The sequence below is a fragment of the Rhinatrema bivittatum genome, chromosome 14, assembly GCF_901001135.1.
Source record: "Rhinatrema bivittatum chromosome 14, aRhiBiv1.1, whole genome shotgun sequence".
Taxonomy (NCBI): domain Eukaryota; kingdom Metazoa; phylum Chordata; class Amphibia; order Gymnophiona; family Rhinatrematidae; genus Rhinatrema; species Rhinatrema bivittatum.
This window is the reverse complement of record NC_042628.1, coordinates 65,207,005-65,227,095: the sequence shown is the minus strand read 5'-3', so window position 1 is coordinate 65,227,095 and position 20,091 is coordinate 65,207,005.

The window sequence follows — 20,091 nt, the reverse complement described above, 5'->3', positions numbered from 1 at the left end:
AGGCTGGCTTCCAAGGCCACCAGGGGACTGCGGGTGCCCCCTTGGCGATTGATGTAAGCCACTGTGGTAGAGTTGTCGGACAGTACTCTTACCGCTTTGCCGCGGAGCAGGGGGAGAAACTCCTGGAGGGCCAGGCGCACCGCCAGCGTCTCCAGCCGATTGATATGCCTGCTAACATCTAACCTGCTAACCTCTAACCTGCCATCTAACATTCAAGAAAAACCTAAAAACGTGGCTCTTCCGGCAAGCCTATCCGGAATCGAAGGAACACTTTGACTCCGATCAATGAGCAAAACAGCTCACTATAAGGCCCAACACAGACCTTTTACCTATCGTTTATTCAAGTTAGTTGACAACTACTATTGTCGTATATTATATATATGTGTTTTATCTTTCACATCTAATTTTATCATTTATTGATTTTAGTTCTTTTTGTTCAATTTGTGGATTGTTTAATGTAAACCCGAACGTTACCTGTTCAATACTCTATTGTTTAATGTAACGCCTTACGGCGAAAGTTTTGTTCTTTGGAAACCGTCTTGATTTGATTTGCACATCGAGAAAGTCGGTATAAAAACCCCCTAAATAAATAAATAAATAAATATGCCAACGAGACTGACTCGGCGACCAGGTTCCCTGGGTGGATTGGGAGAGACAAACCGCACCCCAGCCCGACAGACTGGCGTCCGTGGTCACTATCGTCCATTGTGGCGCTTGGAGGGGCATCCCCTGGAGGAGATGAAGAAGCGACAGCCACCACTGCAAGTCGTCGACTGTAGAGTCCAAAAATGGAAGGACTTTGTGAAACTGTTCCGACACCGGCTGCCAACAGGACATCAAAGCTTTCTGTAATGGACGCATATGACCATAGGTCCAGGGCACGAGGTCGATGGCGGAAGCCATGGATCCCAGAACCTGTAGATAGTCCGAAGCCATCGGGGAGGGTAGCGCAATCAGGTTCTGGATTTGCTCGATCAGCTTGAGGGCGCGTGCACGCGGTAAGAAGACCTTGCCTGCTCGGGTGTCGAACTGGGCTCCCAGGAACTCTAACTCCTGGGAGGGCTGGAGATTGCTCTTGGAGAAGTTCACTATCCACCCAAGAGAAGCAAGGAGGTACAACACGCGATCCACCGCCAGTTCACACGAGGCCGTCAACTTGGCCCGGATGAGCCAGTCATCCAGGTAGGGATGAACAAGGATTCCCTCCCGGCGAAGAGCCGCCGCAACCACCACCATGACCTTGGTGAAGGTGCGAGGCGCGGTTGCGAGTCCGAAAGGAAGCGCTCGAAACTGGAAGTCCTGGTTGAGGACATGGAAACGTAGGTATTTCTGGTAGTCGCGGTGAATCGGAATATGGAAGTAAGCCTCGGCGAGGTCGAGAGAAGCGAGAAACTGTCTGGGGTGGACCGCCGCGATAACCGCTCGCAGAATTTCCATGCGGAAGTGAGGAATTTTGAGGGCCCGATTGACCCTCTTGAGGTCCAGGATCGGATGATAAGAGCCGTCCTTCTTGGGAACGACGAAGTAAATAGAATACTGGCCGGCGCCATGCTCCCTCTCTGGGACCAGGACCACCGCGCCCAGAGCCAGGAGTCTGGTGAGGGTTTGTTCCACTGCCTCCCTGGGAGGGCTGGAGATTGCTCTTGGAGAAGTTCACTATCCACCCGAGAGAAGCAAGGAGGTACAACACGCGATCCACCGCCAGTTGACACGACAATTGTCGCGGACAATTTCGAAGGCATACCCGTCTTTGATGATGTCGAGAACCCACTGATCCGACGTGATCTTGACCCATTCCTCAAAAAAGAAGGAGAGGCGGCCGCCTAGGGGAGGGACCGAGGAACGAGTCAGCTGAACTTCATTGTGTGGCAGGCTTGGGGGTGGAGCATGCGGTCTGGCCCTCACGAAAGGGCCGCCGACCACGAAAGGGCTGCGACCAAGACTGAGACCGGGAAGAATAACCCCTCGAGGAACCACCCCGCCCACGCGGAGTAAAATGACGGTGGCCCCAGAAGCAAGAACGGGAAGGCGTGTAGGACCAGGTGGATTTAGGACGGTCCTCCGGAAGCTTATGGACCTTGTTGTCCCCCAAGGAGTCCATAAGTTTCTCAAGGTCCTCACCAAAGAGCAACTTACCTTTGAAGGGTAACGTGCCTAGCCGGCCTTTGGAGGACTGATCAGCCGACCAATTGCGTAGCCAGAGGAGTCTGAGGGCAGACACCGCCGAAGCCATTGCCTTCGCCTGAACACGCACGAGGTCGTAGAACGTGTTGGCACTGTAAGCAATGACAGCTTCCAGATGCTCAGCCTGTTCCGCCTCGGACGGCGGAAGGTCCTGGGAGGAGAGTAGTTGCTGAACCCAACGAAGGCCTGCCCGCAGCATGAGGCTGCTGCAGCAAGACGCCCGGACACCGAGAGCCAATACCTCGAAGATGCGCTTCATGTGCGCCTCCAGCTTACGATCCTGCCCGTCCTTAAGAGCCATCGAACCCTCTACCGCAGTGGTTCTCAACCCTGTCCTGGGGACCCCCCCAGCCAGTCGGGTTTTCATGATATCCACAATGAATATGCATGACAGAAAATTTGCATACTTGTATGCAAATTTTCTGTCATGCATATTCATTGTGGATATCATGAAAACCCGACTGGCTGGGGGGGTCCCCAGGACAGGGTTGAGAACCACTGCTCTACCGGGATTGTGGTATGTTTAGTGACTGCCGAGACGGAGGAGTCCACCAAGGGATTTTTCAACAGTTCCAAACATTCCTCCGGGAGGGGGTAGAGCTTGTCCTTGGCCCGTCCCACCTGGAGTGCCGCCTTGGGGCACTCCAGGTGGGACGGGCTCCTTAAAAGCAACAGCTTGAGCATGAGACTCCTTAAAAGCAACAGCTTGAGCATGGGATGGAAGGGAAAAGCGGAAGCAGGAGCCCTCAAACCCTCGAGGACCAGGTTCATATCTTTGGGCAAGGAGGCCATCAGGTTATCCGCGGGAGGCCCCTCCAACCCCAGTTCCTGGAGGACAAATGGGATGAGGGGCTCCAACTCCTCCTTGCAGAATAAACGAAGTACCCTGGGGTTGTCCCCCTCCAGGGGGAGGGTGCCCTCTGGCTCCTGGATGAAGTCGGGATCCGGAAGCACTGGGTCCACCTGGGGGTCGTGAGGGGGGCACCCCTGGGACCACCCGCACCCGAACCGGCCCCAGGGGCTCCGCAGCCGGTCCAACAGTCAATGGCGCGGTGCAAGGAATTTTAGAAGGGGGGGGATCAATAGGGAACCTTCTTCCTCCTCCTGCAGGCTTGCTAGATAGGATTTATGCAGGAGGAGGATGAACTCCAGAGAAAAACGGGTCCTAGATTTCCCAGGGGGACCCCTCCTGGGGACCCGCGGGGCTCGAATCGGGATGTATCTCCAAAAAATTGGGGCCCCCCCAGCCCCAGGCTGCTCCGAAAACGGAGCTGCTGAAAAATCCAAAATGGCTGCCGTTCCCGAACTTTGCCGACCCGGGAACGGCCTGGCCATGCCGAGGGGACTCGATCCCCGAGCTAAATTTGCTTGCCCTGCCGAGGAGGGACCTTCCCCACCCGGCAGGCAAGCTGAGCAGAAGCCCTCTTGCGAAAATCGCGAAGAGGGCTGCCCACAAGAGAGGCAGGCTGCCTGCCGCGGCATAGAAAAGCCGCTTTGAGAAAAAAAAGCTGAAAAAAAAATTTGACAGCCTGAAGGCCCCGGAGTGAATCAGGGGAGGGATCCTACTGACTCCTGCCTGCCTGGCTGCTGGTTCAAGGCCGCCTTAGACCAGAAGAAAAAAATTAAAAAATTAAAAAATACTGGTGTACTGCTGCAGGTAAGTTAAAAGTAGGGGAGTACTTTTAACTTAATTCAGAATTTAAAAAATGAAAATTATCCTCTTTTTTTTTTTTTTTTAAACTGAGGACAGCAATCGGGTTCTAAGAACCCTCTCGGCAGCCAGGGGGGGAGAGGACACCTGGACTACTAGACTCGGTCCCCACACCTAGAAGCGTACATGGACTCAGGCTATGCAGCGCACAAGGGGCAAAGCCTCCCTGAGTCCGGCAAGAGCCAGGAGACGGCGTCGTCTCCTGAAGAAAAATCAAGACAAAAAGCCTGACTAACTTTATTAGAGAGGGACAATATCCCAAAAGAAGTACTTGCTTGATCCCGAGAAGCAGAGAAAAAGGCTGACTAGCCTAGATCAGGAGACCGAAGGGATACATCCTACACCTGCTGGAGACAGTCAAATACTGAAGGGTTACAGGATAGGCTCTGTCCTCATATAGCATATCCTTTCAGTTTTAGTCTGTCTCCACCTGCTGGAAAGGAAGCTCAACCCACAGTCTGGACTGATCCGGGTACATACAGGGAACAGAATGTTAGGATTTACTAAGAAGGAAAGCAAATGTTGCTTACCTGATGTAACAGGTGTTCTCACAGGACAGCAGGATGTTAGTCCTCACAAATGGGTGACATCGAGGATGGAGCCCTGTACGGAAAACTTTTCTGTCAAAGTTTCAACAAGCTTTGACTGACACTGGCACACTGGGTGCACTGAGCATGCCCAGCCTGCAATTATCCCTGTGAGCCACAGGTGTCTCCCTCAGTCTCGTCTTATAGCTAAAAAGCGCAAGCAAAACTAAAATAAAAGTATACAGACCCAACTCCGCGGGGTGGCGGGCGGGTTTCGTGAGGACTACCATCCTGCTGTCCTGTGAGAACACCTGTTACATCAGGTAAGCAACATTTGCTTTCTCACAGGACAAGCAGGATGGTAGTCCTCACAAATGGGTGAGTACCGAGCTGAGGATGCCCGGGAATGCACCAGATACACCGCAGATGCGCAAAGGCGTAACAACTGAGGTGGAAATGGGAACGGAGGGCATCCGCAACACCATAATGGGTTCGTGGAAGGATGTTGGGTAGTGAATTGAAAAAAGTAAGAGTAGGCGGACTGGCCAAACATGGAGCATGCCGGCTAGTCAAATGTAAGCAATAATAGGCTGCGAAGGTATGGAGAGGACTCCAGGCTGCAACCTGATAAAAAAGTACAAGCAGCAGTAACCAAAGGGAAGCTGTTAAGGCTAAGACGGACACAACAGTATGTGGATACCCACAGTGTTGTAGTGAAATGTCTGCTTGTTGGTAGGAAAGGAAATATAGACCACTTAATCAGAAGGATTAGGTCTGTGTGGCCACTGGAAGTAGCAGCTTGACCCTTGCATGAAGGAAAGAGTCAAGTGGAATTCACATGGAATGCAGTGCAATGTAGATAGAATGTAAGCGCAGCATTACTGTCCAGGAATGTGGAAAACCCAGTCTCTCCCTAGGGCGAGAGAGAGAGGTTAGGAAAAATTAATAGAGTATTTCCTGAGGAAAGGAGATACAACATCTACCTGAAAAGGATAGAAAGTTGAATGCGTAGAACTACTCAGTGGCAGAGGAACGGAGTCAGGTGAGTATGGAAAGAGTGCATAACTCACGGACCCTGCTGGCAGGAATGACATTAAGAGGGAAAGAAGTTCCCTTGCCAAACTGTGGAAGAGAGGAATGGAAAGGCTCAAACGTAGAATGTATGAGACTTATAAGGAGAATATATATGTTCATTCCGTGATTAGAGAAATAGAGGCGGCTTGATCAGTGGATAATCCATGGTAAGCCGACTCAGAGAGGATTACCGAAAGCGGGAACCCAACTCCCAAAACGATACACCTCCTAAGAGAAAGGTGTATCTATGTGGAGGATGTCTGGAGAACAGAATCCGAGGGAGTAAGAAAAAATGGTGGAAAAGTAAAAGGGGTAATACCTCTTTTTTTTTTTTTTTTTTTTTAGCGTCAGGAGGTAAAGCCTGCCATATTAAACGGCAAGATTTATGTTTAGAAGGTTTTGTGACGCTACCAGAACCTAAGAACATCAGTAAGTCTATGATTTGGGACTGACTGGTGAGGGAATAAAAGGTTACTGATATGATGGATTGAGAAGTATGGGAAGCATACTGATCTCAGTCAGGGAGTGGGGAAAAGAATACTGAACCCCATCCCAGTTCAACATTAGAAGAATGCTGGCTACGAGAGGCAGCAGAAGAGATATATTGAAGAGGCCTTTGATGGAAGAAAAGGCATCTAAGGGAACGCATAGGAAACATGTGCAGGGAGCAGAACCTGTGCATCGTATGGAATGATGCAGACGCCGAGGAAAGTTTAGTTAAACTCAGCGTTAAAAGATTTGCCCTGTACACATGTAATTGAGACCATTCGAGAGGATAGAACCTACGTGTAGAAGGTCAGATAGAGCATTCATTAAATCTCTTAGATATGTGGCCCAAGGACGCATGAAGTGAACAAGGGCCAAGGGTAGAGCTGCGCAGCTGTCTAGCAGAGCAGCTAAGAGGTTGTGCGTGCTTATGAGTTGGAAAGCACATTGTCCCTATGCTGTCTGTCTGTATGCACAAAGAATTGTTGCAAAAGCAGTATTGGAAGGCATAAGGGCATAACTCATGGGTGCAACGTCCAGGACGTTTATGAGAAACTATGCTGGAGTGCAATAGATGCATAATGGGTTGACAGCTTTCAGGAGAAACTTTATAACCCTAAGGAATTGCGAGCATGAGTCGAAGGAGACTAGGTCCTAGTTCGAACTGGGATAAGAATCAGGGACGAAAGCAATGAAACCACTTAGGTCCATTGAGTATAGAATGTCACTGAATATAACCCATAGCAGTTTTGAATTATGAGAAAAATGCATAGTGGGAAGAAACCCCATAGCCCAACCATGAAAAGTTGAAAGGCTGAGGTTATGGAAAATATGCGCAGGGACATATAACAATGTATCAGAATGTCTGTGCGCATGCTGGACAAGAGGGTCTTAAGACTGTGGTGTCCAGAAGTGTTACAGAAGGGATTTATGGCAGTGACAGTAATCCCAGTTAGTAAATGTATAGTGAGTCCTGAAAAAAGTGAGAGCTCCTTGCATGTACTGAAAGTGGTTAGCAGTAGTCTATGCAAGGAAAATGAATGATGTTACACTCCGCAGAGAAAACAGCATTCACCAACAGTGATGCAAGAGACAGTTCACTTACCGAAGCTGGTGCCAGCGGCAGAGCTTGGGGTTGTAATGTTGACTCACCATAAAGCACATAGAAACATTAAAATAATGTACTTACTGCAGTATGGAGTGATGGTAACCAAAGATACCATTGTACCTGTGACGTCTAAAGAAAGTTGGAGTTTCTTAGGTCCAGGATGTGCGGAGAGTAACTATTTTCTGTTAAAAGAAAGAATAGTGCAATTAAAACTCCCCAACCCCCCTCCCTTCTCCCCTCTGCACTTCGTAGCGCCTGGGGGAGTGTACCGGGACTTTGGTACAAGGTGGGGTGGCCGCTCTGATATCTGACCAGATGGGAGACCAGGAGGTGTCCCAATGGAGGATATCATGTAGGCTCCTGCAGGTGTGTGAGCGGTAAGTGGTACCCGCATTTCTGTATGCTGTACAAGGAGACACTGAGACCTGTGGCCAGGCCTCAAGGTGGACTTGTACATGGGGCAATGGTTGCTGAATCTCATGTTTAGCAGATCAGCCAATGCAGCTGGACCTTGGTTGGGAGGGAACCAAGAGTCAGAGCATTGGTCGGCACAGGGACTTGTTACTGACAAGAGAAGAAGCCCTGCTGCAATCCCAAGAAGATAGAGGGGTTCTCCTGATATTGTGGCTAACATAGCTAACATAGCGATATGTGACACTAATACAGTTCTAAAAGGCACATGACCCAGAACTTTTCGAACCACGGTCCGAATGGGAGAACACAACTCTATGGGAATGCCGCCGAAGCGGGTACTTACCATCCGACGTGGATCGCCGCAAGACGAGCCGGTGAAGATTGTTGACTCCGACGGTCTCCGGAGTCCTCGAGGGTAAGGCCGGGGACGTAAACGTCCATCTCGCTCTGAAACCCGGTATGGTGGCACAGGTACAGAGGAGACAGGCCAGGCGTGAGTGGCGTTTAGACTGCTAAGTGTAACAGATGGCCATAGTCCCACACCACTTGACGGTGGGGCACGCCAGGAACAGAGGAGCCCTAACGGAACTCATGTTCCCTTCCCTCGTCACAGCGGCTCGATGTGTCGTGACGCCAATGCAGAAGCCGTCGGACCTGGATCCGGAAGTTCTGGATCACCAAGGACTGCCAAAACTGTAGGAACAGTGCTGATGGCAGTGGTGATGTCACTCTGCCCGAGCGTTGTCCAGCCTGGAGAAGGATGGCACCGACGTGCTGGATGGCGTCAGCGGCGGACGATCACGATGTCGGCGATGATGGGTGCCACGGTGCTCGGCCCGGTCTTTCCCCAGCGCCGAGATGGAAGCCCTCGTCGTCCTGGAAGGCGATCGATGACGAACTGTCAGCACGCCTGCTCTGCTCCTGACACAATGGAGTGTCTTAAGCTAATACGGGGCTTAAAAAAGAACCCAAAGCGTGGAGCAATGTGAGGAGGCGAGGGTATTATGTGGCGGTGCTATGTCGGTATTGACGATATTGAAGGCAACCTAAGGGGCTTCGAGGATATCATCAAAATGGGTATGAAAAATCGTCGATGACTGGCCAGGAGAATGAAGACAGTGACGGGCACTGACAGCACTGGCATAGGTATCTTTGAAACGATGTGGAATCGAATAATCGAAAAACATTGCCGTTATTGAAAAAGATACCGGCATCGACTGAGTCGAAGTCGAATCGATAGGGCGTCAAGGACACCGAAGGAAAACGGAGGTGTCGAGGGCATCGATGCATGGAGGCGGGCATTTATGCCGTTTGTGGCATGGCCACGGGCATCAACTATAGGGCCACAGACTTTGACGGTATCGATTTGGACAGACTCAGATTTCCAAGTGTACATGGCATCGGTGCCCCAGACACGTGTGTCGGTGGCATCGATATGGGCACGTATGGAATTTATGGCATGGATCTCCCAGTCGATGAATTCCATCCCGGCATCAACGCCAGTCCTGGAATCGGCATGGGCATCGATGCCAGCCATAAGGCTGGCATTGGCATCAACGCCCATCCACGGAATCGAGCCGGCATGGATACCCACCGATGGGACCCACCTGGGCATCGAATTTCACCGATGGGAGCAGCCTGGCATCGACTGCCCTCGATGGATGCATTCTAACATAGATGCCCATGGATGAAACACCTGGGCATCGGTGTCCATCGATGCAAAAGGACCTGGCACCGATGCCACCGACGGACAAGCCATCCGGCACCGATGCCATCGACGGACAAATCATCCGGCACCGATGTCCATCGATGGACAAGCCATCCGGCACCAATGTCCATCGATGGGGACCATCCGGCACTGATGTCCACTGATGGGGACCATCCGGCATCGATGCCCACCGACGAAATCGATGTGGCACCGATGCCCACCGACGGAAAAGGGCCGGACATCAGTGGGGAGGATGGGGCATCGATGGCATCCCCAAGAAGGGGGTGGCATCGATGAAGTGACCCTGGGATCGTTAAAAAGTGTCTCGGGCAACGGTGGCGGCGACCCGAGTATGCATGGCAGTGACTAACAGCGTGTGCGTCAATGGCATGCATCCGGGTAGGGACGGCACCGAGGAAGCCCAAGGGAAAAAAACAGTGCGTAGGAGGAAAAAAGCCTGGTAGCACTGAAAAGCAAAAAACATGGATAAAGGCATCAGGGCACCGTGGGGGGAGGGGCGCTGATGACATATAAAAGCCCAGGGCGGTTTAGGAGGGTACCGGTGTAGTGATAGGTATCGACTGCGTGAGGGTACCAGGGAACGAAGGACTTGAAGCTACAGAGGTCCTAAAGTTAAGGAAAAAATCCCTACCCCACTAGCATAAGCAAGCAGAGTGTCACAGAGATACTCGCAAGCTGTTTAAAGTTAACTGAAAAATGGGGGAAGGGAAGGCTTCAGTCAGTTAACAGCCTTAAGATATTGACAGGAACCGACCGAAAAAATAAGAATTAGTACTCACCGAGCGTCGTAAAAACGTACGCGGAGGGAGACCTGTGCAGGGAAAAGTGTTTTTTGAAGTGAAAAGTTAAGTGTTTCCATGAGGTAATTAGTTAAAAAATCCTCACAGAGCTCCAAACGCTATGCTGACTGCAGAGCGGAAAAAAGAAGACTGAGGGAGACACCTGTGGCTCACAGGGATAATTGCAGGCTGGGCATGCTCAGTGCACCCAGTGTGCCAGTGTCAGTCAAAGCTTGTTGAAACTTTGACAGAAAAGTTTTCCGTACAGGGCTCCATCCTCGATGTCACCCATTTGTGAGGACTACCATCCTGCTTGTCCTGTGAGAAATGGCAAATAAAACGATGGATATCATAATGCTTCTGTATCACTCCATGGTGAGACCACATCTTGGATACTGTGTGCAATTCTGGTTGCCGGATCACAAAAAAGATATAGTTGCACTGGAGAAAGTGCAGAGAAGGGCGACCAAAATGGTAAGTGGTATGGAACGGCTGCTCTTTGAGGTAAGGCTAAGGAGGTTAGGCCAGATCAGTTTGGAGAAAAGACAACCGAGGGGAAATATGCTAGAGGTCTACAAAATCACGAAAGAACTTGAACAAATTAATATAAATCTGTTACTCTCTCAGATAATAGAAGGACTAGGGGGCACTCCATGAATTTAGCAAGCAGCTTATTTAAAAGAAATCAAAGAAAATTCTTTTTCACTAAGCACATAGTTACGGAAGAGAATGTATGGGAAGAACTAGGAAAACTGAAAGTGGGCAAAGCCATGGGGCCTGATGAGGTTCATCCCAGGATACTGAAAGAGATCAGAGATGTGCTGGCGGCACCGCTGAATGACCTGTTCAATAGATCCCTGGAAATGGGAGTGGTGCCAAGTGATTGGAGAAGAGCGGCAGTGGTCCCTCTTCACAAGAGTGGGAGCAGAGAGGAGGCTGGAAACTACAGGCTGGTTAGCCTCACCTCGGTGGTGGGAAAAGTATTGGAGTCGCTGCTGAAGGAAAGAATAGTGAACTATCTACAAGCAGCAGAATTGCTGGACCAGAGGCAGCATGATTTCACCAAGGGAAGGTCCTATCAGACGAATCTGGTGGATGTTTTTGATTGGGTGACTAAGGAATTTGTTGTGTTCGTGCCTCTTCTCGCCTTCGCTCCACCCTCTCTACCTTGGTGGCCACTCCCTTCGGCTCTGATGGACAGTTGCAGCCGCGGCTTCTCCCTGCCTCTCGGTCCCGGTATCCCCGGGCTGGCTTGACGCTACGTATCCGCCATGTTCCTGATGACATAAGGGTGCGTGCGCTCCAGACTATGTACCACCAAGGGTGCGAATCTTGGGGCGTCCCCTCGTAGTGACGTCATCCATTTTCAATTTAAAAGGTCTTTGTTTGCTATCCTCAAACGAGTTAGCAAGGAACTCCAACGGGACTTGCTTCGTCAGTCCACACTACTTGCAACAACGATCTGAGTCAGCCAGGGGAATCCTTCTCCACTGCTCGGCCTTTTCAAACTTACCAGGAGTACCCACTCCACGGGGGTTCTGCTCTCTCTTCTTGATTTCAGATTGCCAAGACAGGATCCGGTACTCGCTCCTCGAGGGCCTACGTCCCTGAATACTCAGAAGACTCCTCATCGCCTGGAAGCGATCGCAGACGTGATCACAGTGAGTTCTATTGCAGATAGGAATCGGTACTTGCTCCACGAAGGCCTATATTCCTATAATCTCTGAAGACTGCCTTCTGTCTAAGACGTTATCGCAGGTACGGAGATCGTGAGTTATATTGGCAAGACTGCAGATAGGAACCGGTACTCGCTCCACGAGGGCCCATGTTCCTAGAATCCTTTACAGACTCTCTTCTGCTCTAGAAGCCATTTCATATACAGCTATTGTGAGTTCTGTTACAGACTGTTTATAGGAACCGGTGCTCACCTACGGCTTCTGTTCCTGTATGTACTGAAGACTCTCTGTGGCATAGAGACCATTGCAGACATCTACTATTGTAAGTGTACCATCTTGTATTCAGTATACCCTGTCTATTCACTACTCTAGTCTCTCTCTACAGCTCAGCAACCCAGAGATTATAATTCCAGTATCAGAAGGACTTCAGCCTTGCCGGACACATCGACTCACTACTACCACCACTGGTGGTTCAGCTTCCAGCCTAATAAAGACCTATTTGTGTTTGTTTCATATTCCAGCTTAGCCACTGGTTCCTCACAGGATGTCCTCCTGGAGGCGCTGTCATCTGCCATTGGCCCAGGGATTCACCATTCCCTTCAAGTGGTCATTCCTTACACTACTGTCACCCTTTGGGAGCCAACCACTACAGACCACTAACTCCGCTTACGGAAGTATTATATAGAAAGTTAACTCCTCTTTCTATGGGACTTGCCAGCAGCCTGTATATAACAGATTGCTACTCCATAGCAGAGGCATGACAGATTGCTAACTCTGCCCTCCTAGAGGAGCGATGCATTACAGATTGCTAACTCCTTATCAGATTCATTACAGATTGCTAACTCCACCCTCCTAGAGGAGAGATTTATAAGAGAATTGGATCAAGGAAGAGCGTTCGATGTCATCTACTTGGATTTTAGCAAAGCTTTTGATTTGGTCCCGCACAGGAGGCTAATGAATAAAACGAGAAGCTTGGGAGTGAGTGCCAAGGTAGTGGCCTGGATAGCAAACTGGTTAAAGGACAGAAGACAATGTGTGATGGCAATTGGAACTTACTCGGAAGAGAGAGCGGTGATGAGCGGAGTGCCACAAAGGTCAGTGTTGGGACCGGTCCTGTTCAATATCTTCGTGAGTGACATTGCGGATGGGATAGAAGGTAAAGTTTGTCTATTTGCATATGATACTAAGATCTGCAACAGAGTGGACATGTTGGAAGGAGTGTAGAGAATGAGACGGGATTTAAGGAAGCTGGAAGATTGGTCGAAGATATGGCAGCTGAGATTCAATGCCAAGAAGTGCAAAGTCATGCATATGGGGTGTGGAAATCCGAAAGAAATGTATTCGATGGGGAGTGAAGGGCTGATGTGCACGGAGCAGAGCAAGAAAGAAACCTTGAGGTGATAGTGTCTAACGATCTGAAGTCGGCAAAACAATGTGACAAGGCAATAGCTAAAGCCAGAAGAATGCTGGGCTGCATAGAAAGAGGAATATTGAGTAAGAAAAGAGAAGTGATTGGTGAGGCCTCACCTGGAGTACTGTGCTCAGTTCTGGAGACCGAATCTCCAAAGGGGCAGACACAGAATGGAGGCAGTACAGAGAAGGGCAACCAAAAAGGTGGATGGTCTTCATCGAATGCCTTATGAGGAGAGATTGAAGAATCTAAATATGTATACCCTGGAGGAAAGGAGGAGCAGGGGTGATATGATACAGATCTTCAGATACTTGAAAGCTTTTAATGATCCAAAGTCAATGACAAACCTTTTCCATTGTAAAAAAATCAGCAGAACCAGAGGTCACGATTTAAAACTCCAGGGAGGAAAACTCAGAACCAATGTCAGGAAGTATTTCTTCATGGAGAACATAAGAACATAAGAAAATGCCATACTGGGTCAGACCAAGGGTCCATCAAGCCCAGCATCCTGCTTCCAACAGTGGCCAATCCAGGCCACAAGAACCTAGCAAGTAACCAAAAACTAAGTCTATTCCATGTTACCATTGCTAATGGCAGTGACTATTCTCTAGGTCAGTGGTTCTCAACCCTGTCCTGGGGACCCCCCAGCCAGTCGGGTTTTCATGATATCCACAATGAATATGCATGAGAGAAAATTTGCATGTTATGGAGGCAGTGCATGCAAATTTTCTCTCTGCTGCCTAAAAGCAGTAGGGGTGCTACAGCAGAAAGCAAAGGAAAATTAGTTTCTTACCTGATAATTTTCGTTCCTGTAGTACCAAGGATCAGTCCAGACCCCTGGGTTGTGACTCCGCACCAGCAGGTGGAGACAGAGCAAAACTTGTCGGGCTTCCCTACATATAGTAAGGAGCCACCCACAGCCCCTCAGTCTTACGTAATGTCAAAGCAAATTTAACAACCAAAGTATCTAACTAGACCGCTTCAACCAGAGCCGGGTCACGTCCGTAACCAAGGGACACGAACTATAATCCAACCGCCACAATTGAAGCCACCGAGCGGACTCTCCGTTACTTCAGATCAAAAAACAGCGGGCGGGATCCTGGACTGATCCTTGGTACTACAGGAACGAAAATTATCAGGTAAGAAACTAATTTTCCTTTCCCTGTACGTACCAGGATCAGTCCAGACACCTGGGATGTACCAGAGCCGGAGTCCTGCTCGGAGTACTCTTTCTCCAAGACCCCCAGAATCCATTGCCTGGCCATCCAACGTCTGGTAAAAATGTGGAACGACTCCCAAGTCGCCGCTCTGCAGATTTCCTGAGGCGACACCTGAGAAGACTCCAGCCAAGAGGCGGCATGTGACCTAGTCGAGTGAGCCCGAAGGCCCACCGTAACCGGCTTCCCTCGAAGGATGTATGCCGAAGCGATAGCCTCCTTGAGCCAACGCGCAAAGTTGTCCGGGAAGCCGCACCACCCCTCTTTGGGCCAAAACACCACCCAAAGAGGTGGTCAGAGACTCGGAATGGGTTAGTGACCTCCAGGTAACGAAGGAGGGAGGACCCTACGCACATCGAGTTTCCGTAGACCCGTCATTTCTGGACTGCTCTCCTGCGGGAAGCAGGGAGCTCCACTGACTGATTGAAAGGAAAAACCTATACCACCTTAAGCAAAAAGGGAGGGAACCGACCTTAAAGAAACTCCTGAATCTGAGATCTGTAAGAACGGCTCCCTACATGATAGAGCCTGCAACTCTGAAACTCGTCTCGCCGACGCTATGGCCACAAGGAAGACCGCCTTCAGTGTGAGATCCTTTAGTGTCGTCCACCTTATAGGTTCAAACGGAGCCGAACAAAAGGCAGAGAGCACCCCAGAGAGGTGCCATGACGGACAAGGATGACGACACGGAGGACGTAAATGCGTAGCTCCTCGAAACCGAGCAATGTCCGGATGAAGGGCCAGGGACACCCCCTGCCCCTTGAACCCGAGACAATCGAGATCCGCCACCTGAACCCGAAGGGTACTACAAGACAGGCTTTTCGAAAAACCCATCTGAAGAAAGCAAGTACGGCGGACACAGAAGCTAACAGTGTCCACCCTAAGATCTCTGCACCAGTCCTCAAATACCGCTCAAACACGCCCTTAGGCTAAGGACGTAGACTGGTTCCTAGATCTCAACAAGGTGGCCACCACCGCATCCAAGTATTCCTTATTTAGCCAGCGCCTCCTCTCAAACGACATGCCGCGAGACAGAAGTGATCCGCGTCCTTCAAACAAAACGGGGCCTTGATGAAGGAGAGCCGCGGACCCTTGAAATCGCAGGGGAGGCTCCACTGCTAAGTGGAGTAGATCCGCAAACCATTGGCCCATCCAGCTGTACCAGAATCACGTCTGCAGGATGCAATGCTCTCCTTCGCAGGACCTTGCCTATCAGGGGCCAAGGAGGGAACACGTACAGCAAGACGTCTGCGGGCCAGGGGAGCACCAGCGCATTGACTCCTTCGGCACCTCTTTCCCTCCGTCGACCATAAAATCGTGGAACCTTCGTGTTCTGAGCGGTGGCCATCAGATCCAAGTGTGGCAGCCCCCACCTTTTGCAGATGAGGCGATACGCAACGTCCGCCAATTCCCATTCTCCTGGATCCAGATGATGGCGACTGAGGAAGTCCGCCTGGACGTTGTCCACTCCGGCGATGTGAGACACCGCGATGCTGCTGAGGTACTGCTCCGCCCAGCACATCAAGCGGTGCACCTCCTCCGCCACTAGCTGGCTCCTTGTCCCCCCTTGGGGGTTGATGTATGCCACAGTTGTCGCAATGTCCGACAACACCCTTACCACCTTTCCCCGGATTAGGGGAAGGAAGGATTGCAGCGCCAGCGTTACTGCCCACGTCTCCAGACGATTGATGGACCATTGTCCTTGTACAGAGTGTCCCAGGCAGACTGCTCCCCCAACCCGGAGAGACTGGCATCTGTCGCGACCGCCGTCCAGTTGGGCACTAGTAAGGGAATTCCGCCCGTCAGACGGTTGGTATGGAACCCCCATTGAAGACTGTCTCTTGCCTCGTCCGGGAGTGGTAGCGGAAGCTGAAAATCCTCCGATACCAGCTTCCAACGGGAGAGCAATGCTGATTGCAACGGACGCAGATGCGCAAAACGCCCAGGGCACCAAGGCTAACGTAGAGGCCATAGATTCTAACACCATCAGGTAATCGCGAACCAGGGGCATACAAAGGGACAGCAAACGTCTCACTTGACACTGCAGCTTGAGCACCCGCTCCGAGGAGAGAGACACTTTGCTCTGTTTGGTATCGAACAGCGCCCCCAGATACTCCAAGGACTGAGTGGGCACCAACCGACTCTTGGCCAGATTGACCACCCATCCGAGGGAGCGCAAGAGCTGTAGGAGTCTGCCGACCGGCTGCCGACACTGTATTTCGGACTCTGCTCGGAGGAGCCAGTCGTCCAGATAAGGGTGCACCCGTAATCCGTCTCTCCGGAGCTGGGCTGCCACCAGCACCATCACCTTGGTAAAGGTGCTGGGGGCGGTGGTGAGACCGAAAGGAAGAGCTCTAAATTGGTAGTGTCTGCCCAGCACGCAAACCTGAGGAACCTCTGCTAAAACGACACCAGGAATTCCCCCGGTTGCACCGAGGCCACCACCGACCGGATCGTCTCCATTTTGAACCGTGGAAAGCGAAGCCACCTGTTCACCCCTTTCAAATCCAAAACTGGTCTGAACGTGCCCTCTTTCTTTGGCACAATGAAATAAATGGAGCACCGGCCCTATCCTAGCTGTTCGTGAGGCACGGGAGTTATTGTGGCCAGGGCATCCAGCCGCCGAAGAGTTTCCCTTATCGCTGCGCACTTGACGCAGCCCTTGCACGGGGACACGAGAAACTCGTCTACAGGAACTCGTACAAAATGTAAGGCGTAACCTTGACTTATCACGCTGAGGACCCACTGGTCCGATGTTATTTAGGTCCACTCCTCTGAAAACAATGCCAACCTGGCACCTACGTTCGGCACATCCACCCGAACTTGGGCCGAGAAATGAACCGCCCTCGTTTCATTGGGGCCCCTTGGACCCTGCTCCCGCCGAGGGTCCACTCTGCCTCCCAATCTTTCTAGTCCGAAAGGACTGAGGCCAAGACGACGTTCTGGAGGAGGCCTGTAGGACGGTCCGGACGATCTCTGCGGCCGCGATCTTCTATTCCCTCGAAATCGAGTCCGATTGGCGAGCCCTGGGCCTGTCCTTTGACAGTCGAAAAAACCTTGTTCTCTTCGATCGATAGCATCAGGTCATCTTCCCTTAAAAGGCAGCGCACCCAGGTGAGCTTTTAAAGAGCCGTCCGCCGCTCAATTGCGAAGCCAGAGAAGCCGGCGAGCAGCCACCGCTGAACCCATGGACCTGGCCGACGGGCGCAGCAGGTCATACAGAGCATCCACCCTGTAGGCGATCACCGCTTCCGGGAGATCCGCTGGCGCCAATTTCTCTTCTGAGAGCCCCGCATTGGGCAGCAGTACCTGGGCCCAGCGAAGTCACGCTCGCAGGGCAAAGTTATTACAAACCAGCCGCCCTGACTCCCAGAGCCGAGACCTCAAATCTCCTTTTTAAGCTGCAGTTCCAGCTTTCTGTCCTGGATATCCTGAAGTGCTGTGGCCCCTGTGACAGGAATCGTCGATCTCTTCGTCACGGCAGACACCGCTGCATCCACTCTCGGAAGGCGAAGGAGGTCCATACCGTCCGTCCATGGCTTTGCTCACCTTCAGGCCCCCTCCGGGGTGTCCTATTCTCCGAACAGTATATCGGATGCTGAAAAATGGAATGGAAGCCGCTGCCAGACCGAAGGGGCCCAACAGTACTGGGTCAATATTGGCCCCTTGCCGGGACTCTACCGGCGGGGCCTCCACACCCAGCTCCTGGAGAATGGCCGGAATTACCAGCGTAGCTCCTCTCTTCGACAAAACCGGACCAACTTAGGATCATCGCCGACCACTGCCAGAGTTCCCTGTCCGGTGACCGGCTGACCTGGACCCTCTGCATCCGGTTCATCTGTCCCCCCCAGGGGCTGAACCGACGGATCCGCATCCTCCGAATCCGTAGACTCGCTGTCCGGGCCCTGAGTGGCGCCCCGCACCGGGCGCTTCCCCTCTGGGGAGTCCGAGGTTCCTCTGGGTCTCTCTCTGGCCGTCCTCTTCCGGGGCCCTGGATGGTCCTCCGGACCCCTCGACTCCTTCTTTCTGGAACGTTTACATTTTTTCTTTTTTTTTTTTTTTTTAAAACCTTGCGCCAGGGAAGCGCAAAACCTCTGAACAAAAAAAGACGCCTCTGACCCAGAGGACCCTTCATCCGCACTGCCCCCCCCCGGCGATGCGGCCCCCCTCGGGGAGCCGCCCCCGGGTGGTCGCTGCAGCGGGGAAAGTGTAGGAGGTAGGCCGCCATTCCCTGCAGCTCTCCTCGTGGCCTCCTGCACTGCTCTTAAAATGGCCGCCGTTCCCGCGCTAAGCGGGAACGGGACGGCCCTGCCTTCCTCACGCTGGCTCCCCCGCGGCGGCGATCGCGCCCTCCGAGATCGGCCCCCCCCGACCGACCCCGGACGGCCCCTCGCCGCCAGAAACGCAGGAAAGCAAAAACCCCGTCGCGAAACAGACTCGTGCGCGCCGAACCGCACACGCGACAAGAAGAGCCCCGAGGCATCCCTCTAACGCGCCCAAAAGAAAAAAACGGCACAGTCAATTAAATTTACTTTAATTAAAACCAAAGCTTGCGAACCGCGGCGAGGACGGAAGGAACAGAGAGCCGGCGAGGACAAAAAATTAAACAGAACTTCTTTTTTTTTTTTTTACTTGCGCTGCATCTGCGCTGTCCCCGGTCCTGATGTCCTGCTCCCGCCGGGGTGAGTAAACCGGGCTCCCCTGTGTCACCCCCGACGCTGCTGCCTGCAAAAGGCCGGGCCCTCGACCCTCAGCAGCGGCCTTGACCAGGGGAGGATGGTCCCCTCAGGACCTTACAACCCCCCTGGGAGGCGTCCAGGACGAGGGAGTCTTCTGAATCTTCTTCTTCTTCTCTCTTCTTTTTTTTTTTTTTAAAAACTTCTCCAATCAAATCCAACCAATTCCAACCAAAAAACAAAATCCCTGACTAGCTAACTTCACCCAGGGATCCCAGAGGCTGTGAGTGACCCTGCCCCAGCTGCTGGAGACAGAGAAAGACTGAGGGGCTGTGGGTGGCACCTTACTATATGTAGGGAAGCCCGACAAGTTTTGCTCTGTCTCCACCTGCTGGTGCGGAGTCACAACCCAGGGGTCTGGACTGATCCTGGTACGTACAGGGAAAGGGCTGTTTTCAGTTGAATGTGATTCCTTGCTGTAAAACTAAGTGTCCTTACCTATCCAGGGGAAGAGCACTGGTATCAGGGAGGTAGGTAAGGAAGAAAGTGCTGAGTTCTACTTTGAAGATAAAGGATAGAATGCTGAGGTCATTACTGGAAGCGGGAAGAAAGAGAATGTGTGAAAGTGGGATGGGGTGCAGAGGAAGAGATAAGGACAATGTGTATGCTCCCCCCACCAGCAAATTCACACTGAATCTCAGGATGATCTCTACTCAGATGTTCACAGATATGGATGTGTGGCTGCACAGGGAACCCAAATTCATCCCCAAGGAACCAATGCTATGCTGGTTTAGGCACCTCTCTGCTGCTAACACCCTCCCCCAACTCTTCATTCTTGATAACTGCAGCCAATCGAAGAGGGAGGAGGCCAGTCCACACCTACTAAAGAGCGCAGGAGGCTCATGTGCTGCAGATGATGAGAGCAGCCTTCAACCTGCAAGCCTTGCATCTGGGAAGTGAAGCAGGATTAGGAAGCAAGAAGGATCCGGATAACCACTGAAAACATTTGGGACACAAAGCTAAAAAGGAACAATTACAGATGGCAGAGACCTTATAACTGGTCCAGAGCAGAGGGGAGGAAGAGGGAAACCACTGCTAA